Genomic DNA, 10,960 nt, shown 5'->3' on the forward strand with positions numbered 1-10,960 from the left:
TGAGAGAGACAGACCTGTAGCCCACAAGAGGAGGAGTGGGAGGATCCAAGGCGACTCAGGCCCATGGTAGGAGAGGTTCCTAGAGGAGACAGAGGGCGGGGTGGCCAGACCTGCCCACTACTATGACATGCCAAGGACGTGCTGGAGAGACTTATTAGATTCCTATCGCTCCTGCCCCAGCTGATCACGAGCTCGTCGAAGTTCGAGGCCCGACCCTGGTATGTACCATACTTTACATTCTGTACATTCATTTCATTTCAATTTATACCCCGTAAATTACTAATCACCTCAACACTTTTGCAGGCTTTCATAGAGTACACCGGGCAGGCTCCAGAGCTGTTGGCTTCTCTGATGGGGATGATACAGACGAGCATGGACCTGCTCAGCATTTACAGTATTCCAGTAAGTTCTTTCAACCTATACCCCAAAACTCTCTGCAATCTGCTCCACACTGATTTGATGTATTTAACCATACTATATTAATACACTGCACTCATATACTGCTCACAACATTCATACACTGCATTTAATACCATACTTAGCTTCGCATATCATAACTGATGCATTTGCCAAATTGTTCTTTTCAGGTCCCATTCCAGATGTCAGCCACAGCGGGCGCCCCAGCGGGACCTTGAGTGCCTCCCCGAGCAGTAGGGAGAGAGGGACGAGGGATGTCAGCGCACAGCCAAAGCAGAGCTAGGCGTACTCACACTGGGAGTAGTTCATGGCAGCCTGCCCAGGATGATGATGAGTTTGACGAGGAGCTAGTGAGTCCGCAGTCAGAGGCATCTCAGGACGGAGATGAGGCTGGAGATGGCTCGGGTTCAGACTTGGGCAGCGGTGCTGACGGCGATAGTTCTGGGCCCATGCCGAGGAAGACGACGAAGAGGGCGTTCCGTTCTTGAGGCGACTGACACTGATTTAGTTGCTTTTTGCTTTTAGTTTTCTCTTTTTGCTAGTAGTATTAGTACATTGTATAGCCTTAGGCAGTTTTATTTTCTTTAAAACTTGTACTCTTTTGCAAAAAAAAAAAAAACCATGGTCGAATGAAAACAACTTCCGTTTAAAAAGTGTTACATTTTGCATTCAAAGCATCGCATAACATCGCACAACATGAAAATGGGATTGAACTTTGTTTGAGAATTACATATTCAAATTGCATTGTCTTAATCAGGTGGTGAACCGACCGACAACTGAAAGAACAAAACAACTCGACAAACAAAACTAGGACTTGACATGCTACTCAAATGTGAATACAACTTGATAAGCAAGACAAGAACTTAATAATCAACGCAAATACAACTCAATAAACAAAATTGCAACAACTTGATAAACAAATTGAAACAACACAGGTACGACTTCGCAAAATCGTCACAAAAATGCATCCAAAGTGGAACAAGACACAAGTTCTCAACACTTCCAACATATAGACAACTCAGAGAGCAAAAGGAGAGGCCATTGGCCAAAGTAGGACGCCACCAGCCACCATAGAGGGCTATCGGCCACCATCACTAGCCGATCGGCTATAAAAATGGTCGGTTGGCCATCAAACTTGGCCGGTCGGCCATAAATGTAGAAAGTCTCCAGATTGTTGCCACATGTCTTCCACTCAACACTTTATCTTCTACAAAAGCTCCAGCTTCGTAGTTTCTCCATTTCAACACTGTTTTTGCCCCAAATGGAAGCATTTCTTGCCCAAAACCTCTTCGACTGGCTTGCAGCTTTGGATGGCTCGAAAAAGTTGAATTTTCAGAGTTTCGGAATAAATGCACTATTCACATTGAGCCGCACTCCGCTGCGTTTTTCGTTCCTCCATGCTGCGGCTAGGTGTTGGAATTCGATAACTCATGTTTTTAGCTTTGGCAGACAAGAGATGTGTCCCACTTTTGAAGATTTCCAAGCTTTGATGGAATCCCGGCGCGATGAAGAGATCTTGCCCCAATTCCGTTTTGGCCATATCCAAGCCTTAGGACGGATGTGTGGGCTTACTTTGCATGACACTCGGTCTTTGATTCACGATGGAGAACTGGATATTCTGAGCTTGGTTCATCGGTTTTCTGACGTCGGCGACCGCGGCGACCATCTTTGGCAGAGTTTTCGGTGACACGCCCTCTGCTTATGCATGTTATCTCATTTCTTGCTTGCCCTAGGCTTCGAAAGCTAAAAAATGAAAATGATGAACTTGATATAGCGGCGACGCCGAATTAACACCTGCTGCTCGGAGAGCGTCCGCAGCTTGAAGTGCCATGATCCAGCCGTGTTTAAATCCACGATTTTCACATCGGCAGGCCTCCTCGGCAAGTTTTTCCTTGGTCTTGTCTAACCCGACCTTCCGGCCGTCATGAAAGCCTTTTTCATAGGCCTTGGACTTGGTAGTCTCAATTGCAAACATGCTAGCCGTATCCCGATCGGCAATCGCATGACTTATTAGTCACTGAGTCACCCTTTCCTCTACGACCGGGTTAGGATGGCCAGCCAATTGTGACTTGGTAGTCTTGACCTTTCTTAGTTCACGCTCAGCCTTCTCCGTGCGAGATTCTAAGCTTCGAATGCATTCGTCTCTCTGCTCTATATCCCACCGTGCGGCACGAAGACGCATGCCGATTTCATAGGCGGTGTACAGCCCCTTCACCGCCCCATGAACGCCTTCCCGAAACACTTCAAAATCCTGTCGACCTACCATCGACTACTGGACTTCAAGTGGCAAAATCTGTCGAGCGAACTCGACTGCCACATTTGGGTCACAAAGGATTGAATCTGCTTCTGTCATTGGTCTATTCCCCACAAAGACCGCAAAACTCAACGGGCGCAGTGTCGCATCGGGTTCTCTTCCGGAGCAGGGTTGAGGGGATCTACCCCGTTGCTACTTTTCCCTCCTAGGCGACCTACTTTGGCGACAAGGGGACTGGCGTCTCTTCCAGCTCAGCTAACGTCCTCCCCTCTCCTCTGCTGTTGAAGAACAATCTATTTGACATTCGCACTTGTCTAACCTTCCCCAATGAACAGGACTGAGATGTTGAGTCTGAACACATTAATAGGACCTACGTGCACGAAGCGCTCATCCTATTTATTCCTTATGAGGGCAGCACCCTCGAGGTGATATCATTAATGCTAAACTTCAAAAGCCTCACGCCACGAACTAACTGTTTTCGGCATCCCAGTTGAAGTGCTAGCTGGGGCAAGGGCAAATTAATCAATCTATTCGGCATAACTATCAGAGCTCAGCCGAATTTCCATTGTGCCCTAGCAAATTACAGAATTGCCGTCTTCAATCTGTCTTGGTTCATTAACTCACTAGGGCAAGGGCAAATTAATCAATCTATTTGGCATAACTATCAGAGCTCAACCGAATTTCTATTGTGCCCCAGCAAATTACTGAACTGTCGTCTTCAATCTGTCTTGGTTCATTAACTGGCTGGGGCAAGGGCAAATTAATCAATCTATTCGGTATAACTATCAGAGCTCAGCCGAATTTCCATTGTGCCCCAGCAAATTATAGAACTGCTGTCTTCAATCTATATTGGTTCATTAACTCGCTGGGGCAAGGGCATATTAATCAATCTATTCGACATAACTATCAGAGCTCAACCGAATTTCCATTGTGCCACAGCAAATTACTGAACTGCCGTCTTCAATCTGTCTTGGTTCATTAACTCGCTGGGGCAAGGGAAAATTAATCAATCTATTTGGCATAACTATCAGAGCTCAGCCGAGTTTCCATTGTGCCCCAGCAAATTACAGAACTACCGTCTTCAATCTATCTTGGTTCATTAACTCGCTAGGGCAAGGACAGATTAATCAATCTATTCGGCATAACTATTAGAGCTTAGCCGAATTTCCATTGTGCCCCAGCAAATTATTGAACTGCCGTCTTCAATCTGTCTTGGTTCATTAACTCGCTGGAGCAAGGGCAGATTAATCAATCTATTCGGCATAACTATCAGAGCTCAACCGAATCTCCATTGTGCCCAAACAAGTTACTGAACTGCCGTCTTCAGTCTGTCTTGGTTCATTAACTCGCTGAGGCAAGTGCAGATTAATCAATCTATTCGGCATAACTATCAGAGCTCAGTCGAATCTCCAGTGTGCTCCAGCAAATTACTGAACTGCCATTTTCAGCTTGTCTTGTTTCATTAGTCTGACTGGTTCATTAACCTATTGCAGCAAGGGCATATTCACTAATATATTCATTCAGCTAAGCTGCAACACTTTACAGTTATTTTTAATTCGATAGCTTGTTTCATTCGTTTCATGATTTTACATCTTACTTGGTGACTAACAAGCACATTCATTGACCACGACAGGCGAAAATAATTTCCATTCATAAGCTGCGCGCAAATAGCAAAAATAATTTTCATTCGTAAATTGAGCACAAATAGATTTCATTTTACAAATGAAAACTACCCTATATCGGCTTCTCCCAAAAATGAACAATCAAAAACAAAAACCTAATATATGCAGCAAAATCTACATACGCTTAATACCAAAGCAAAATGGGAAATAATTCAACTGTCTTCGGTATCTTCAGGGTCAGACTCCAACGGCTCAATGTCTACCTGCTCGTATGGAATCGACTATTCTGATGTCACGTTAGCGGCAGCCAAGACCTTGAGCCAACCATGTTTGAACCCCCTATTTCAAATTTTGACACTTCTTCGACATAGTCCGCCAAGGCCGCATTCTTGCCAGCCTGGAATAACTCGAAAAGCGCAGACTCGGCGTTCGTCTTCACCTGCCTAGACTTTTCCAAGTCGGCCTTCAGCTTTGCAATCATTTCGTTGGCCAGACTGAGCGCTTCTTCATTTGCTTTCACCCTGTCCTCAGCGGCCATTTTTAGTGCGACAGCAGTCCTGGCCTTATTTGCTCCAGCATCGGCCCTAATTCTCTTTTCCACCGCTTTTGCGACCTCAGACTCGACTCAAAAAGAGGCCTTTACTGATCTACCCTTCTCATTTTCTAATTCGACTGTGAGGAAGCCAATCTGTTCGATTGCGTTGTGTTGGCGACGTCTAATCTCGACTATTCTCCCCGCCACCTGCAAAAGAAAGGAGCAGCGAGCTAATATAGAAACTCCTGTTTAGCCTTGCAGAGCTGTAAAGAATTACATACCAATATGTCTGATTGAGCAGCTAACGCAATAGCCAGCAGATCGACCTCTGTGCTAAAAGTCGCTCTGTCAACCGACAGAGAAATGGAGGAAGCTAGGCTCAAGGCCATAGCCGGGTCCCTTATAGCCGATGAATCGGAGCTAACCGGCATGTTTCTTATTTTTGGTCGCACTATGATCGGCACAACCAAGTCTGATTCTTCCAAGCGTGGCCGTTTGTCCACTGGATCTTTCGAATGAACGGTATCGTGATCGGTTGGGCGCTTTTCACCCCTGAACTCCGTCAATTCACCCTCCTATTGATCGACAATTGTTTCCATTTTGGCCATTTCATTTTGAGCCACCTCGTCAACAGGAATGGGTGGAGTTTCTTCCCTAGTGTCAGGTGGAGGGGCAGAGGTTGGTTTCGCTCGGCTTCGGCCCTTCTTCGGGCGGCCATCCTCTCCGCGTTCCTCCATTTGGCCATTTGAGTGAGCGACTTGCCGGCCATGTTGTCAAGGTAAGAGCCGGGCAAGTCCCCTAAGTTTGTAAAAATGTCTTCAAAAAAGTCCCCTTGGCCTGAGGTAGACAGAGGGTCAGACGAATTCAATCCGGCTTCCTCAAAAGCCGAATTAAGTGCTTCTTCTATCTCGGCTTCCGACTGGTTCAAGTTCTCGGTGACTGGATCGGCTGCTTGTTCTTCCTTTTGTTTCGATTCAGAGGATTCTAAACCAACCTCCTTTATGTTTTTGAAGCTGGGGAAGATAAGGGCAGTAAGATGATCTTCACCACTCGGAATTGGGATGTGTTCTATTGCCGAAAACGTAGAGTAAGATGGCGCATATCACAAAAGAATATGGGCTACCCTCCATTGTTTCTAGAAGTTTGGACAGCCAACGAACTGCAGAGCGACTTTAATGTCCGTAAGTACGGCGTCATTGGATGAAACCAACACTTTCTTCAAATTGCTACTTGGAAAAACAAAACGGTCAACACATGGAAGGAAAGCCGAATACAAATAAGGTAGTCAGAGAAACTAGAGTAAGCTATACGGCCACCTAGTTCGCCTTTTTTCCTAGGCACGGGATCTAGGCAATCTTCACCATCGCTGAATTCCTAGTTGCCTCGGACAACGACCATCACGTCGTCAACACGCTTGCCAGAGCTAGCAAGCATTGTTACTAGATGATGCTCGGTATCTTTGGCCCTGAGAAAATAGCGTCCCAGCCGGCCAGTAGACTTGGCCAAGGCATAACAATGCCGAATTGCAGGTATGCCTAAGTTAATCCTAAGACAACGATTCAACTCTGTAATCCCCATTATGATACGGAAAAAATTCACACTAGGCTAGGAAGGAATTAGACCTAATTGTTGAAGGACGGCTCTTAAAAATGGGTGAAGGGGAAAACGGATTCCGCCCTCAGCAATCGATAGGAGAGGAAAGATGATTGTACTCTCATCAGTCCTCTCCATATTAGTGGTGCTGTCTGCCACAAGTGACAGATAGACATCTTCGGGGATGGAATAATGGCGTCGAAAGCCGGAAATTCGATCCGCAGAAAGGAGCTCTTTCAAATTTTTTACCATCACGGCCAGCCTAAGGGTTATGCAAAACTGAAAGTAAACAAGGAAACAACGTTGGGAGTAAAGGAGAAGAAAACTTACAGGAAGCAGAAGGTATAATGAGAGACAGGAGGAAATTACAGAGGTCGCGAAGTGAAGAAGTTGAACTAGATGGCGAGCCAAAAACTTTGAATATTCAGAGTATACATTCGAAGAGACAGAGTTTTAAATCACATTAAATGGAGGACGCGTACGAAGAGGCGGGAATTTGTAATGATGACCAAAAAACGTGCGCGTTCTGACACACGTTGGGATGAGGTTAACCGCCAAATTTTTGACTTTTCAAGTTCGAAACCAAACACGCCTGTAGACCACCCGAACTCGCTCCACGCGCCCCCCTTTCGGAGAGGGCGTGAATTGTAGTTCTAGCTACTACAGTTCAGACTCCTATCATGGTTCTGAATCTAATCTCACAAAGTGCAATGTAAGACTGATAAATCACCAAAGAGTCAAAATCTGGCAATTGGTTTTGAAAAATCAATTTTGAATCAAAAAGTGCCAAACATGGACTGCTTTGCCAGATTTCAGAGTCGCCACCTAAATATTTTGTTTTGGGAAATTTAGGAAACCCTGACTCGTGCCAAAGGCCACGTGTCCGTCATCACCAAAGTTTCCTCGGCTTGGGAACTTGGGTACGAAAGGGGAAGGTCTTAAAATGAGCACCCCTGCTCGCCCGATCAAAGACCGGCCTCTACTAACATGATTTGTTGTTTTTGAAAACACATGCGTTCTTATTCTGGTTTATTTGCTAACTTACTATGTGATGCACATAGCATACAAGTATAGACTCAATCGCAAGAATTAGAACAAAACATCTCATGTTTATTTTCGAAAATGGTTTGAATTTGCCACCCTCAAGTGGGCTTAGAAATGCGGATTTGCCACCAAACAAGGTGGCTTAAAACATGATGATTTGCCACTCCAAGTGGGCTTAAAACTCACATTTTGATGAATTGTTCCAATTCAAGTAATAAAGCATTCATCCATAGGCATTCATGCAGTCAATCACTTAAGCACATAGCCTCATGCCAAGCGTGCTATCATGGCAGTCACTTACACACATGCAAGGATGCTAAAGCATAAACACACGCAGTGTACTCCGAGCCAAAATAGAAGCTAGTTAGAAATCATGCTTGATCCTAGCTATGTTAAGATGCCTAATGCAACACATGCAAAAATGCAACTAAAATAGGCTCGGCTATCTAGAATGGCATATGAATGAAACACTTTATAATATGCTCTGAAATACGCATTCAAGAAAGTGTACTAAAATACAATGCAGTTTGAATGATGCACCGAGCCTGGTGCATGCAAGACAAAATGAATGATGCACACATGCAAACATAAGTATGCTAATTGAAACATGCCCTAAAACTAACCATCAAAAGCTGGTAAATCAAATGGAGAAAGACGTGGGGTTGGAAGACATTCACACACACACGCACACTTATTACAGCATTTTCCCTCTCGACGGAGGGTCCAAATGAATTTAGCTAAGCTGCACTAAGCTAAGCTAACTAACTAATCTAATTAAACTAATTAGACTAATTATTACAAACCAATGAACTAACTAGCTAACTACTTACTAATTATTACAACACTTAATCAATTAGCAACTAATTAATTAAATTAAAAATTGATGCTAACTAACAAGTAAGTATTAAACTAAGCTGCTCCAGCTCTGTTCGAAGAAGAAGAGGATGCATGCTCAGTTGCTGCCTCAAAAAGCTCTCTGGTTGCTTTCTTGAGGCTTTGTTTGCAGGGTGGCTTCAAGAACTTGCTGCTGGATCTCACCAAAACAGTACTGAGGAGTGCACTAGTGGCCTGCCAGCCATGAATGGTGACTGCCGATCCTTCTGCCAGCCAACGATAAAGGGGTGCCGGCCAACAATGAGAGGGTGCCGGCCACTGGTGTGTTGTGACACCAAACTGCAATAGAGCATAAAACAGAGAAAAGTGAGGGTCTCCCAAGAACATGTGTGTACTATGCCCCTCCATATCATCTCAAAATATCAAGGGAGAGGCACCATTGGATCCAAGACCATCAATCAAGCATCTCAATGCATGATGGCCAAAGATCCAACTTGCACAAATTCAATAAATGCAATGCAAACAAGACTCTAAATCCATTACCTCCTCATGGATGATCAAAGGTAACGGAGACAAAGGGGATTGGCTCATTTTCATCATTTCAAGTATGAAGTGGGCCAATCCACCTTGTGTTCAACATAACGTCCGGTTGAACATCATGCAATGGAAATAACATGCTATGCTTAGCATGAAACACAAGACTCTAACATGTAAACAACGCATGCATAACATGTTAAGGGACTAAAATGATGAAACTAGTGAAGGACACAACACTACAGACATGCAATATAATGTTCAATGGACTAAACCAACCCCAAACAGACCTCATGCATGCCAAAACAGTGGCCAAAATGTGCTGAAACTCAAGCACAAGAAGCAAGAAAAGCATGCCCAACTTATGGCTCGCAAGCAAGGCACAAAGCTCAACTCTCAAACATAATGAAAGAGTGATATGTGTGAGAGTGAGACAATGATATATGCTCTGAATTCACATGCAAGGCCAATGAGTGGGATTACACTGCACATTCCAAAACCAAGTAAGAGTTGACTCTACCAACAAAAATCAGAGTTGTAACATGGCAAAGTAACACCAAAAACATGCTGAGATGGTAGCCCCAAAGCTTAGGCAAGCATGCATACATATAGGCTTATAAGTGAAGCATAAGGCTCAACCCTAAAGCATAACAAAAGGGCGATAAATGTAAGAATATGGTAGTGGTATATGATCTGAAATAACATGCCAAATGATGCCATGCCATGCAAAAAGCTCAAATATGACATGCTAGAGGTCTCAAAGCTTAAGGCTAGCAAGGCCAATCACACTAAAGCCATACAAAGCAAGGCATGCATGACCAAAACCACTCAAATTAGACCTAAAGCATGTTAAATCAAAGCCAAAAATGTGTTGGAGCAAAGGTAACACATGCTAGAATGATGAACCAAAGCATGAAGCATATTAGGCCAAAGAGCATGATTGCACTACAAGTACCAAAAGCAAGCAACCAATGACCAAATCAACCGAAAATAGAGTTATGACAGGTCCAAAAAGTCACAAAAACATGCTTGGGCTTAGCTTAAAAAAAGTAGAAAAGCATGCTCGAGTATGAAGCCAACAATGCAAGCAAGCAAGACAAGAGGAAAGGGGACCACCCCCTCTCATTTCGGACCTCAAAAACACCTTTCCACCACTAAAATTCCTCTGAGTTTTAGTGGTAGAAAGGCCATGCAAAGGCCACTACAAAAGCTTCAAGGAATGGCTCCAAAGCTTAACAAATAAAGCATACAAGGGAGTGAAACACCCCCAACTCCCACAAGGCCTCAAACAAACATTTTAAACACTTAAAAAAAATCTTTTTATAGTTAAAAGTCAAGCCTAAAATAGCATGCAAAGGTGGCTAAGATGGAATACAAAGATAAGCTTAAAAGGGGAACACACTCGCCCTTGAAGAATAGCAGCGAAGAAGGCCTTCCTCTGAGCCAAAACCAGCCTTTTGAGCCCAAACAAGACCCTCAAGTACCTCAGCAACAAAGTGATGGTGCTTTACTAGGTGTTATAGTGCAAAAGTGAATAGAAAATACACTTTAAGATACTATTAAGCATAATATAGAGAGAGAGTGACAATTCCAGAGAGAGAGAGATATCTTGTCTCTAAAAAATGTCAACCTCTGGAAAGGGGAAAGAGCCTCCCCTTATATAGAGCAAAGCAATTCAAAGCTTGCTTGACAAGCTTGAAATGGCCTCCATCCCTCCGTACGTGTATGGAGGATGGCTTAGTGAAAAACAGCTAGCTCAAAAGATGGGGTGTCTATAGTTGCCCCTCTTTGACAGAACTCAGAAGTCATGAAATGATGGGAGTGAATGTCAAAGCCTAGAGACGACTCATTTTTGACAAAGCCGAAGACTCAGGAAAACATTCAACATAATAATAGAGAGATGTGCCCGTAGGTGTAGACACCCCATTTTTTACCGACCTTAAGACTTGGGCGCTATTGATGCTTTACTTGGTGGTGAAAGTTGTGCAGTGCAAAGGTTCGATTTCTTCAGCAAGAGGAGAGTCAAATCCCAACCTTACACCCCATTTTGGACCAAAGCTATTTTGAACAGTTTTTAGACCTTAAAACCCTCTCTTTCAAAATATTTTTGAAATATAGTTCTTACGA

The sequence above is a fragment of the Camellia sinensis genome, chromosome 1, assembly GCF_055761805.1.
Source record: "Camellia sinensis isolate YWXY chromosome 1, ASM5576180v1, whole genome shotgun sequence".
NCBI classification, from domain to species: domain Eukaryota; kingdom Viridiplantae; phylum Streptophyta; class Magnoliopsida; order Ericales; family Theaceae; genus Camellia; species Camellia sinensis.